Source organism: Ictalurus furcatus, chromosome 16 (genome assembly GCF_023375685.1).
Source record: "Ictalurus furcatus strain D&B chromosome 16, Billie_1.0, whole genome shotgun sequence".
Lineage (NCBI taxonomy): Eukaryota > Metazoa > Chordata > Actinopteri > Siluriformes > Ictaluridae > Ictalurus > Ictalurus furcatus.
The window spans coordinates 20865432-20880079 of NC_071270.1; positions in this window are offsets into that span (position 1 = coordinate 20865432).

Below are 14648 nucleotides of genomic sequence, written 5' to 3' on the forward strand. Positions count from 1 at the left end.
GTATCATTCTGCCCACCAGTCCCTGCCTTTAAAGGTTTGGAGGCAAGTGTCCGATTGTATTGAAAAACTGAATGTTAATTGGGTGAAATATATATATTTGTGAATAAAAACCAAAAAAAAAGGGACTGTGTACCTTTACAGTGCCATTTGGACTTGTATTTATGGAAAACATTTTGGTTGAGGCAGATTTCCTGCACTTTCTTGATCGCATTAGCCACAACACTAGAGAAGTACATTTCAGACAGCAAATATCTTGACTAATCAGCTAAATTCAGAATGAGACGCAAATCATGGACAATTTTCGAACCCTTTCCCTACAGTTTGACCAACTGTTAAGTTTCTTCTATCGGTTGTTGCTTGCATTACCTACAATAAAGCGATTCTCATATACATTCAAATATTAAACTTTAGAAATCACAATTTAAAGCACCACATACTGTATGTTTTGGTAAACTGTCAAGAATTCATTCACAAATAAATCAGTAAGGATGCCAAATCTGTCTGCAGGGATGATTGTGAAGACTTGGGCTGAAATATAACCAGAATATTATCAGAGTCAGAGATGATTACAAACCTGTGTCTAATGACATTTATTTGGAAAAATGGTGAAACTGTGTTTAAAAAAAAAAGAAGAAAAATGCTGTCACTTGTTTTAAAAAAAAATGCCACTCATATACATGAATAAACTATTTTGGCATTAAAAACAACTGAAAAGGTAAAAACATGTAAACAAGACAGATGTCATTCGACATTATCATTAAAAGTGAGAAAGTTGCATGACAATGCATGAAATATGAAATATCTGTTCTGAGCTGCTCATTGATCTCTGTAGTGAGGTTGAAATGTACATCCTTTACAAATGATTCACGAGGAGGATTAGTTATGTAGGAAACTCCATACATTAGAATGTCTTTTACAGTGATCATAAACACAGCTGATAGCACACGTCTGCATCGCATGACTGTACCGGAAGCTGATCTCTCTATCACAGAAGGTCACTACTGTATTTCCCTTCTCAGACTCCAAGTTCAATGCTCTAAGATATCAGGGTTTTAGTTCAGCAACCTTTCTGCATCTCTGCTCTAAGCGTATCTCTTCACACACATAGTGTCATGTTTCACTTCATGAACAATAAATGGACTGCATCACATATATATGGGAATTACAATCTATAAATGGTCCGTTGTTTGTTTCCATAAACTTGAAATAATATGAATGCATGCAGTCCAAGCATCAAATAAACCCTCAAATTGTCCCATCAGCAACCTGTCTTTTTTTCCTCTCACTTGAAGGTAATAAGATAAAATATGCAGCTTGGCATGATATGGAGAAACCAGAAAACACCAAATTCACTCAGCTGAAGACCCTGGTGGCAACAAAGTGCTGACACTGGAGTCTCCTACCATTAATGTTAAATAAACATCTCCTCAAAGAAAACTTCACTAGATCAACAGTGATATATTTGCCCTTTTTTTTTTTTTTTTAGAAAATGTTTATTACCAGTCATAGATTATGTACAGCCTGTGTATGTTACTATAGATATAGTTACAACATATTATTATATGCAATAATAACTGTGGGCAGTGGTGGCTTGACGGTTAAGGCTCTGGGTTACTGATCGGGAGGTCGGGGGGTCAAGCCACAGCACTGCCAAGCTGCCACTGTTGGGCCCTTGAGCAAGGCCCTTAACCCTCTCTGCTCAAGGGGTGCCGTATCATGACTGATGCCTGCACTCTGACCCCAACTTCCTGGCATGCTGGGATATTCAAAGAAAAGAATTTTACTGTGCTGTGACCAATAAAGACTCAATATCGTCCATTATTGTCCAGCGCCAATAACTATGACAACCTGAAATGTTTGACATTTTCGTCTTTAGTAACTGGGGCTTGAACTCCAGACCTTCCGATCAGCAACCCAGAGACTTAACCGCTAAGCCACAATTCCCTCCCCGCCCCCCCCCCCCGTGTCTCTTGTCAGTCTCATTATCACACCTATATATGTAGTAGCATTTCTACACCTCAGAGTTAAGCTTTTGTTAATATCTTGTGTATTGTCATGTTAAGTGTACCACAACCTAGTTCTTAGTTCTTAGTCTTTGTGTCTTTGCCTAGAATCCGTTGTTTATGTTCATATCATTGTTTTCACCGTTCTGTTGTTTGCTTTGCACGTTTTTCAATAAATCTGCACTTTCGTCCACTTTCGTCTCGATTACGTGACACGGGGGCTCCAAGTGGCACAACCGAAAAAGAATCCCAACGATACAACTGCCATCCATGACTGGCAGCTAAAGGCGCAAAATAAACCATGATCTCTGTGTTTGAAGGATGACATACTTTCTCTTCCCTGCCAATCACAGCAACACTAGCCTGTGAGCTCAAGTATGTGGAAGGGGGTCGATAGCACGTTCCTCCGAGTGTGTTACTCTGCCCTGTGATGCAGCATGCACCATGAATGGTGCATTCCTGTCTCACTCCTGGTGACTCCAGTTTAGAAAGGATTCACCTTCAGACTGACCAGGATAAAGTGGTTACTAAGGATGAATCAATAAACTAATTGAATACTATTAATCAAATTTTTTAAGACCAAAACTTTTTAAATGTATGTGATAAAACCCCTTAAATGTTCCAATAGATCAAGGACATTGTCAATTAAAAACAACAACTTGTTAAATAGTTTTGATGTTAATTGGTGTGGGAATTCACGGAGTCATTCGGTTTTTGCAAGTTTAGTGAGTTAGTGAATGATTTAGTCCAGATTTGATTTTTATTTGAAACAAGCCACTTTGGACCATTTAAACAGGACAGGGAATTGCCTGTAAGGCATCAGTGTGGATCAAAATTGACATTTTTTTTTCCAGGCACATTCATTGAAGTGGGCCTGTTAACATGTGAAGTTGGAAACGGAACGCTGTGTGAGCAGGGAATTCACTTCGTTAGTGTTTTTAATGTTTACTGAGTAATTCCGTCAGATCACTGCTCCATTTACAAATGCATTCACAGACAAGTGTATTAGGAAAAATATTGATCTAAATGTAGTGAAGGTTTTCTGTAACATGAGAAGCTTTCTGTATAAAGAATGCCTGGGTCAGTCACGTTGCTCCAGGTCAACGGGGATCACAGTTAAACAAACTCTTCTAACTTTACACTTTCTTAATGACTACACAGGTCCAGAGCCAGGTTTGTGTATTGTAGGATTTATAATTAGACCCTTTCTCACAGGTACAGGTCCACTGATCTGCTGGCATCGCTCATTCCTGCCATACGTCTTGGATCTCAGGTTCAATATCAATAAGTAGCAGGAAGGTGACAGGAATCTGACTCTTTGCCATGTTTGGATACATAGAGAACTCATTTAGACAAGATCACCTCTCTCTCTCTCCCTCTCTCTCTCTCTCTCTCTCTCTCTCTCTCTGGCTCATTAAGGGCTCAGTTCCTCTCACCACCGACTTGTAAACAGCTTTTAATGTGGCTATTAGAGGAAAAGGACAGGAAGCAGGGAAAACATAGCTCTTCATTATTCATGAGGAGGTTTAATCCACTGCTTAATCACCATTGTTTGTGTGGAGTGGGCCAGCGGTGCTCCTCTTCTGGAGACAGGAAGTCCATTAACCATTTATGATCCCTATAATTTTACTATTTCATTCATTTACACAGTGCTCTAAACGAAGAAAACATTCCAGGGCAATTTGATAAATGGGTTTCCAGAGTTCATGAATATAGCATCTTTCTGCATTGCAATAGACAGTATATTAGAATGATTAGAATGATTCAGTCATGTCAGTGTTAATAATGTCGAACAGTATTAACGAGTCTAACAAAACAAAGTGTCACAATCTAAGCCTTTCAGTTCATAATCTATCTGTGTAAACTTAAGTCTCACATGACCTAAGTGTTACATATGGTGTCCCTGCCAGTATTAAATGGGCAATCTTCTAATCTGTGCTATAATCCCCGGAAGCAGTGGAAAATATGGCAGAATAAAGATTAAAGTGTTTACTGTTCTTGGTATCCACAAACAAATAATGAATGTTTTTGGCGTCATGTTTGTTTTGCTTGTCAAGCTGATTAGCTGGATTTTACGACATCAATATTCTGTTTTTACAATCGGATCTCTGTGAGATTTAAAAAAAGAAAAAGACAGTCGCTTGATGATGATCTCCTGTATGATTGTGAGAGGGAAATACAGTAAATACGTACAGTATTTGCAATGTGTGTATACAGTACGCGAGGCAGTCCAGAAAATCAAATCGGAAGCTGCCACAGCTGTATTGTGGAGAACAGCCAAAAATGACAAACGGGTTTCGACCAAAATATATTTGGTCATGGAAACATTTTTATTTAGTCTACTTTCTATCCTTGTTGCAGCAGTAAATACATTCGCTCTGCCTACAGACGTCTAAAACCTTGCTATCTATAGTGTGATTTTCTCCAGATTTGATCAAGTGATTGATAGTTACATAATAATGAAATGGACATAATTGTAATCAGGCTGTTTTTTGTCTGCGATGCTCCTGCACTATCATGTCATCGCCAAAACAGAGAAGACTTCTTACACACACTGGACAGCTGAAGATTGAGAAAAAAAAAAGACCAGCTGATGTTTTTTTTTTCCCCCAATCTTCAACTGTTCTGTTTCAGTGAGCCTCAGATTCCTGTTCTTGGAACATGAAGTGGTCTTTTGCTTTTGTAGTGCATGCACCTCAAGGTTCAGTGCCTTGTGAGATGCTTTTCTGTTCACCAAGGTTGTAGGGTGATTATTTTGGGCCTGTAGAAATTCCCCTTACTGGATGTTATTTGTTTTTCGCACCTTTCTATGTAAATTCTACAGACTGTTGTGCATGAAAATCCCAGGAGATCAGCAGTTTCTGAAATAATCCAACCAGCCCATATGGCACCAACAACCATGTCACAGTCAAAGTCACTGATATCAACTATTCCCCCCAGACCCCCCCACCATATATGTATCTGCATGATTTTAAGCATTGCACAGTTGCTACATGATCGGCCGATTGTATAATTACATAAATGTAATTATTTTCCTAATAAAGTGGCCAGTGAGTGTATGTATAAGTGCAAAGTAGTGTAAAGAATATCGAACATTTTTCGTACACACGCTAATGTATCTTGAATGTAAATGATGCCATGTATAGTTTCATGGCTAAAACAAAACACTGCTGAAGCAATAAAACTCAGACGCTGCTATAATGACGGCTGAGTAACACATGCTGTATGTGAGCCTTTTGTGAGACATTTTCACCAAACTGACATCATTAAATACACACACACACACACACACACACACACACACACACACACATACTTCAGTCAAATGTTCTACCTGGGAGGCACCAGTGGGCAAACGCACACAAGCAAAGCCAATTAACACACATAATTATTTTTGAGGCAACAGCGTACAAATCTCTTCCTGTTTTTAAATAACAATTCTCATTAGCTCTCTCACATAAACAGCACTGACGATGAAAAACATATTTCAACAGCTCAGTGATCACATGACCAGGGAAAACAGAATCGCACATATGCACCACATACTGGACTGAACGAGGATTAACTCACAACGCACACGTATCACAGTATCCGAGATGGTTTGCTACAGAAAACAAGCCGTTATTAATGCACTGGGATTAAACGTCTCACTGACACAAGAGCAATTTTAAGCATTTTAATGGTGGATGTTATTAATATTCAGAAAAAAAAAAACAAACCAAAAAAAAAAACAACCTCTAATCACATGACTACATGACAGATCATGTTTATTTTTGTTCACTGAGAAGATTAAGTAGTGTATTATAGTGTATTATTATCGGAGACTATTGGAGAATGATGCAAGAACAAGGAATATATAGGAAACAACAGAAGCAGCCATGTGTTGTTGTGTGTTAGCTGTCTGTATAACATTTTCAGTGCTGTAATGATTTCTTAAGGATTTAATTTTTAAAAAGTCTCTTTATCGTGGAAGTTAAGGATGATATAAGACACAGTGGTGATGCCAGAGACCCACCAGGATGAGATCCTGTCAATAAAGGTGGTTTTATTTATCTGTTTTTTTCTTTCTTTCCGACAAACAAGCAAGCAGGCCATGAGGACATGTTTTAAGGTGACTTTATAGGGCGTCCCAAAAGTTTTCATACGTAAGGGAAATGAACACAGCAAAATGCCTTATAAAATTGTTCACACACCTATACACACCTATATTTAACAAAGATATTTAGATAAACCTATGTTTTGTTTGCAATTGATTGATACCCATGAGAGCAGAATATTTTTGTGAATGTTTTGAACAAAAGATCAATGTATATATATATATATATATATATATATATATATATATATATATATATATATATATATATATATATATAAGAAAAACATAGTAAATAAATAGTAAATTTATTGCTCATGTATTAATGTAATTTTTTATTTTAGTTTTTATTCTATTTTAAATTAGATTTAAATTAAATTAAATGCATTTTCTTTCTGTGTTAAATGTACATGCATTTTAATTAAGTACCTACTACGTTTTTTTTAATTAATTAATTTAATTCAAATGAAATTTATTTCTGAATTAAATGTATTTTTAGGTATTTTTGGTCATTTTTAAATTTGGTACTTAGAATTAATTTTAAGTACCAAGCAATTTTCATGTAAAACTTGGAAGCAGTGAGGAGAAAGAAGAAAGTTGCTTTACTTCATTTTGTTAATGTGTTTCTTCTTCTTCTTCTTCTTCTTCTTGTTCTTCTTCTTCCTCTTCTTCTTCTTCTTCTTCTTCTTCCTCTTCTTCTTCTTCTTCCTCCTCTTCTTCTTCTTCCTCCTCTTCTTCTTCTTCTTCTTCTTCTTCTTCTTCTTCTTCTTCTTCTTCTTCTTATTATTATTATTATTATGCATCCATTTTCCATACCGCTTATCCTACACAGGTGGGGGACGCCTTGGACAGGGTGCCAACTGGTCTCAGAGCACAATCGCACACACGTTCACACGCTTTGGATATTTTGGAAATGTCAATCAGCCTACAACGCATGTCTTTGGACTGGGGGAGGACACCGGAGAAAATTGCAGAAAATACCTATTTATAGCAGAAAATAGTACAAAAAAAGACCTTCTATGAGCAGGTGTCCAAACGATTTATCAGGAACAACAATCATTTAGGTGCAAAAAAAAACCTAATCGAGCTCAGGATACTCACTTAATAAGAAAACTTTAGTGAATGGACAGATGGTTTGTTCTTCATTCCATAAATGACTGTGGATGTGTTTTTTAATAATCAAATCTGTAGCAGCAAGTGGATTGCGGATTATATACAAATCTTTTCTAAAAACATGTTTAATCTTCCTTGCTAAAAGGAAAACATGTAAAACATATTTACATGATTTCAGAAGTAAACCTATCCAGTATATTAGTAGGGCTCCAGATGTTGTCATGATAATTTAAAGTGAGGCTCCCTGATTGGCTGGGAAGCTCTTTTTCCCTCTTTGCTCGGAGGTGAAAAGGAGGTCAGGATAAAATGCAGATGATTAGAGACTCTTTGCAATTTAAACATAAACTCTTTTTAAATACATGCATATTACTTATGAAAATATTTTAAATGTCTGGTCTTAATATATAAACAATTCCTTGAGTATAAGATAATGAATGAGAATGAATGAGTTGAATGTTGAAATATTGACAAAAAAATGAAAATAAAGATATAAGTTAGAATCATGCTTCAAATTGTTAAATGTCAGATGAATGACTAAATATCAGATATTATTTCTAAAGAGAAATCATTGAAATGGAGCTGCAACAACTTTCATCACCATCGACACACAAACAGGTTTTCATTTCCTGCAGTTGTGTGTCTTCTGGCATTAAATTCCCAAAATATAATCATAAGTGCACTTCCAAATGTCTTACACAGCAAACTGTACACTTTATCCTGGTCAGGGTTGTGATGGAAACAGAGCTTATCCCGGGAACACTGGACTTGACGAAAGATATATCCTGAATATATCCTGGATGAGACGCTAGTCCATTCAAACACTAATTTGCACTTAGGGGCAAATTAGGGGCAACGCACTTAGATCTTGTTATCACTTATGTTATAGCAGTCCCACTGTTTATTATTTTTTCCATCCATCCATCCTCTATACCGCTTATCCTACAGGGTTACGGGGAACTTGGAGCCCATCTCAGGGAGCATGGGGCACAAGGCGGGGTACACCCTGGACAGGATGCCAATCCAGCCCAGGGCACAATCACATACACATTCACATACTATGGACATGCCAATCAGCCTACCATGCATGTCTTTGGACTGGGGGAGGAAACCGGAATACCAGGAGGAAACCCCCGCAGCACAAGGAGAACATGCAAACTCCACACACAGGGCCACGGCGGGAATCGAACCCCCGACCCTGGAGGTGTGGAGCGAATGTGTTAACCACTAAGCCACCGTGCGCCCTATTATTATTATTATTATTATTATTATTATTATTATTATTATTATTATTATTATTATTATTATTATTATTATTATTATTATTATTATTATTATTATTATTATTTGTTTGTTTGTTTGTTTGTTTATTCATTTATTCATTTATTTTTCAAGTACAAAAAAACAAAAACAAAATCGAAGCTTATCATTAGACAGAAACTAGAAAACAACAGCAAAGTCCTCTTGCCCATAGCGGAAACCCTACTGACTGTTATAAAGTGCTAACACTGGAGACTCCTTCCATAAATGTTAAATAAACTTTACATAAATCTCTAAATAAACATAAATCTCCATACAGAAAACATCACCATGTCAATAAAAGCACATATTTAAATGTATTTATTATTAGACGAAGCTTAGATGGAGCAGCCACCATTCAAGTAAACTGTTACAATAGAAACAATAATGTATTAGAACAAGCACATTAATATAATAATAAACCAGTGCTTTACCTTGCACCTGGCACTACTCTCTCATCTGTTGTCATGGAAAATGAATCTCCACCTTCCGGCCAATCAGATTTGAGAATTCAGCAGCACTGTGGTATATCACTAGTACAAGTCGTCACTGATATCTGCTGTACTCACTACTTACTATATACACACACAGTGGTTAGATGACTCAGTGTTTGGCTTAGTGGTTGGCACATTGACCTCGCACCTCCAGGGTTGGGGGTTTGAATCCCATCTCCGCCCTGTTTGAGCAGAGATTGCATGTTCTCCCTGTGCTTCGGGTACTCCGGTTTCCTTCCCCAGTCCAAAGACATGCGTTGTAGGCTGATTGGCATGTCCAAATTGTCCGTAGTGTGTGAATGCGTGTGTGATTGTTCCCTGCTATGGGTTGACACCCTGTCCATGGTGTCCCCTGTCTTGTGCCCCGAGTTCTCCAGCATGACCCTGTGTAAGATAAGCGGTATGGAAAATGGATGGATGGAACTTTCATCTATAGCAATCAACAGACTCAGAAAGTTTACTCTTAAACCCTGTGTAGATCCAGCAAATATGCTTCATTTTCTTTTTTAGTTAGCCACTATCGGAATATGAGCCAAGTTGTTTACTTAGCTTTTGTCTTTAGCCTTACTCTCTAGAGTACAATTATGCACAGATACACACACACCATCAACACACACTGCATTCGTCCTTGTTAATTGTCTGATGACTGCAGGAGAAGCAGAGGGAGCCGGGATGCCCCCCAAATCCTTCATCTCATTTGATCTCCACTGGAAATCTGCCACAGTGGGCCCTGTACAGCTATAACACTCAATAATAACACACACACACACACACACACACGCACACACACACACACACACACACACACACAACACACACACGTGCAGACACATCTCACCTGTCAATCATGTGCATGAGGAAAGATGATGACCCGATAATGGTGTTTTGATTTCTTCACGAAAAACAGAGATTTCTGAATCTTTGCCATATATGTACACAGAGACCCCATCAAGAACATCTCTCTCTCTCTCTCTCTCTCTCTCTCTCTCTCTCTCTTTCTCTCTCGCTCTTCTGATCTCTCTCCTACTTGTTATTGTGCTTGGCTTTCCAGGGCCCTCGGTGAGTGAGCATGCTATCACCGCATGCTTTTCTTTTGGCATTGTTAAAACTAAATGAAACAAGGTAATTAGCTTGTTACAATTAAAGTGACTCGACTGGATAAATTGTAATCACCCGAAATGAAGTTAGGCTTCCCTGCAGGATCGACCAGCCAGCTGAGCAGCCTCATTTGCATAATTAAAATATACAAATGATAATGGATTTTGTACTCAATATCCAGCGGCTGTAAATCCAGAGAAATATGAATTTTACAATAACAACAGGCTTGCCTTGAGGAAAACGTGGGATGATGTTTCTTGTCCTCTCTCTCTCTCTCTTTCTCTTTTCCTCTGTTAGGCTGGGAGATGAGTTTGGATATGTGAACAGAGGTGTCATTTGAGAAGGGGGGGTGGTGGAAGAGAGAAAAAAGAATGAAAAAAACATTAAAATATGATATTAGTTAATAATGCCTGTGGTGGAACACAAGGGGAGGAGAGAGAGGGAGAGAGAGAGAGAGAGAGAGAGAGAGAGAGAGAGAGAGAGAGAGAGAAAGGTGGACCAATTACATTTGCAAATTGTGAGCTGCAGGTCCTCATAGCTTTGCTGTACCTCAAGGGAAGCCTTTTGCCTGATTACACGAAAATGGGATTGAATTAAACATCTAAAGGGTTGTCCTAAGACAAACCGAAATGAAATTAGACTCGCTCTTTTAGCTGCGAGCATCAGGACGCTGGCAGAGACGGAAAGCCAGAAAGCCCTCCCTTCACACAAAAAAAGACAGATGGAATTTCACAATTAGGTGAGGGACAATGTTGGTGAAATGACGCCTTAGAGCTTTTCCCTCACCTCCTATACGCATGAGCCATCAAAGTTCGCAGTTTGCTTACACCATCTGGATTCACTATCAGCTAGACTTACTATCACTATTTCTCTTCGAATGCAGGCCATGAGTTTAACCCCAATAGAAACGCTACACAAAAGCATGCGTGATGGGTTTTGCAGCTTGTAATGATCAGCATGTGCTCTTCAGACATTTCCGGAAACTGACTTCAATAACACTACATGAAACTACAATAACACTACATGAATAATCATGCACTAATACCTGAATTAATATGTACTTAAAGCACACCTATTATGGTTTTGAAACGTGTCTAATTTTGTTTTAGAGGTCTCATACAATAGATTTACATGCATCCAAGGTCAAAAAACACTTTAACGTGCTCATAATTTAAATTGCAGCATTGCCTTTTCCCCCCCAGAGTCACAAACGACTCGTTAAATGATCCGTTCTAAAGGATTCATTCTAAACTCCTCCTTTCAGAGAGCATACTCTGCTCTGATTGGTCAGATGTCCCAGTCTGTTGTGATTGGTCTACCGCTGTGGCGTGTTTCTAAAAGTAAACGCCCACTACCATAACGAGTATCAGCTCTGTCTGTTCGCGAGCAGCCGATGAAGACCAGAGGCGGGGCGTTTTGTTACAAACCTACGTAGGTTAGTACAGGAAGTAAGTCTGGAATCACTAACGACTCATTTCAGCTGTTCAGAATCGGTTCCTTCTTTTGGGAGTCAATAACAACGTTTGTCGTGCACTTTGATTTTTTAAACTTTGCAAACATTTTTACATTCACAAACAGCTACGTGTATAACACACTACATGAAAGGGAATATTTGAAAAAAACATAATAGGTGCACTTTAAATATAAGCTAATGATGAGTTAAGGCATGTACTAATCACAAGCTAATGAAGATCTAACCTTAACCATGACGTGAGTCTTATGAATTCATGCGTGAATAACGACCAGCTTAAGTACATGATAGGAAATGTTTGTTAGTTATAGTATTAATTAACACGTAGGGGGTAAACTAAATCAAACACGCTCTATAAGAAAGAATATGAATTAAATGTACATCATTTCAAATTGTTTATATAATTTGCCCTGGGTTCACAAACATCACTGGATGGTGCTGAGTTGAAATGATTGGTGTTTATTATTAGTGCGTATTTCTACGTTCGATAAGGAGGATCGATGTAAATCCAGGAGGAAAGTAATCCAGCGCCATCCAATGATGTTTGTGTACACATCTGAATATGGCAAATTATATAAACAATTTGAAATTACACATGTTTAATTCATATTCTTTCTTATAGACAGTGTTTGATGTTAATTAATACATTAACTAACAAACATTTACTAACGTGTACTTAAGCTGGTCGTTATTCACACATGAATTCATAAGATTCACATCGTAGTTAAGGTTAGATCTTGATTATCTCCTGATTAGTACATGCCTTAACTCATCATTAGCTTACATTTATGTAAGTATTAATTCAGGTATTAGTGCATGATTATTCATGTAGTGTTATTGTAAAGTGTTATTGATTGTAAACGCTTACCTCTGAGTGTGATATGCTGCCTTGTGACGCTGCACGTGCAGCAGTTTGAAAAGATGGGGAAGGTTGGCTTCACGTGTCTCGGAGGAAACATGTGTTAGTCTTCACCCTCCCTGGTTGGTAGCTGTAGTATGATAGGGGAGAGCTTGTAGGTGAGTGGGAGTTAACAGGTGACCAAACAGGGGAGAAAAATGAAGGGAAACAAGCATGAAGACTTGTTTCTGTGAGCGTACTAGAGTGTGTGAGAGCTCCAGCCTGATACACAGCTCACAGCGTGATAGTGATGTGCTCAGGGCAACACACGGGAGGAGACAAGGAAAAATTCGCATTATGTTTTGTACCTTTTTCACACATAGTGCATGTGTTTTTGGTTTGTCACGTGACCTCTCACACGATTCATTTATTTGATGTTTTTTTTGTTCACATGTGCAATAACATAGTGAAATGCATCATCACGTGCTTTTCACATGCAATATGATGAAATGTTACTCACATATGAAACATTTATGACCACAAATGAAATGTATGTCCAGTTTCCATTAACTATGCATACACACGTCTAGTCTACACATACAGCTGCAGATGTTCGTGCGTGTGTGTGTGTGTGTGTGTGTGTTTGTGTATTGTTTGTGCACCTGAAGCACCAGGGTGCACTCTTGCTGCAAAATGAATGACTTCTCCAGCGCGTGCTGGTGCAATAACATGAAGCAAAGCTGTAAGTAAATAATTTGCAGTAATCAAAGTTAATGGAACCCAATGGGAGAGACTTACTGTACTGCAATAATCGCATTTAGGAGACAGCAGATTTAGAGCGTAATTGGACATAAGTAAAACCGAATTCCCCAGCTCAATTACAGAGCTGTTCTTTTGTAAATCAGCAAACATGGGTCAAGCTGTTCAGACTAACATCACATCAGACAGTGTGTGTGTGTGTGTGTGTGTGTGTGTGTGTGCGTGTGTGTGCGTGTGTGTGTGTGTGTGTGTGTGTGTGTGTGTGTGCTCGTATCTATCTACCTGTCCGTCACAGTGGACCGGCTCCAGAAGTCCACACACTGCACGTAGGAATGATTTTATTGGCCATCGCTCGGCAAGATGGTAATATGATTTTCATTACCTGTGAGATAATGAGGTGTTTGCATTCAAAAATAGTTTGTTATAATTAAAAATCTATTATTTCATATCATTAAACTGGAAACTGTCTGATTACAGGTTTACTCCAGTGGCTGTATTCACCTAAAACTAAATTACTGCAATAGAAACCCATAATTGTACAAAGGAGATCATTAAGACCCCCCCCCCCCCCCCGCCAAAAAAACACATTACATTTATTATAATATATTCTATTGTATTACATATTATTGTACAGTATAAATAAAAATAGTATATATGTATATATGCATAAAATATTAATACATTTTATATATATATATATATATATATAATATTTTAAAAATTATAAATATATTATATATTATATAATTTTAATCCCTGGCTTGACCAGATTTGAGCAAGACTGAGATTGAAAAAGGAATCCAAATTAATTTGTCCTCCCTGTCTCCCCCTGTACTGTCCTCTGTCCTCATGCCTCCGGTCATGATGCTGAAGTACAACTGTGTTGTTTCAGGTCAGACTGGGTCAAATCTCCACTCTCTGGACTGGACTGCTGGACCAACGTTTACTCCAGCTCTGGAGTCAAGTAATAAAGTGCAAAACCAGCTTGAATCAATGTTATCAGAAAGTTCACTAAAGGAGTTGATCATTTCTAAGAAGATTAGGATGTTATGTGCATAAAAACACTATTTCTACTTTATTATTTTATTATTGGACAATGCTATCAGAACGTTGCTCATACAACATTCCCAGGCACAAGCGAACACTATGGAAAGGTAAGTGTTAACGTTCCTCCAATGGGAATGTAATGACAAGGCTAAAACATTTTCTCAGAACCTCCCGAAAGCCTGACCGATTGATTGGTGTTGGAAGCAATAGTTGAGTTGTAGTGTCACAGCAGAAATGTGTTCGCCCTCTACACTCTACAGAAGATCCTCGAGTTCGAATCCTGATGATGCCACAGCCATCTGTGGCCAGGAGTCAAGGGAGCAAAATTGACCATTCTGTCTGGGTGGGCGGGATGTTATACCCTGTCAATCACAGCAACCTAGCCAATCGTGTGCATCTTTGAACTCACGTACCGTATGTGGAAGAGGGAGGA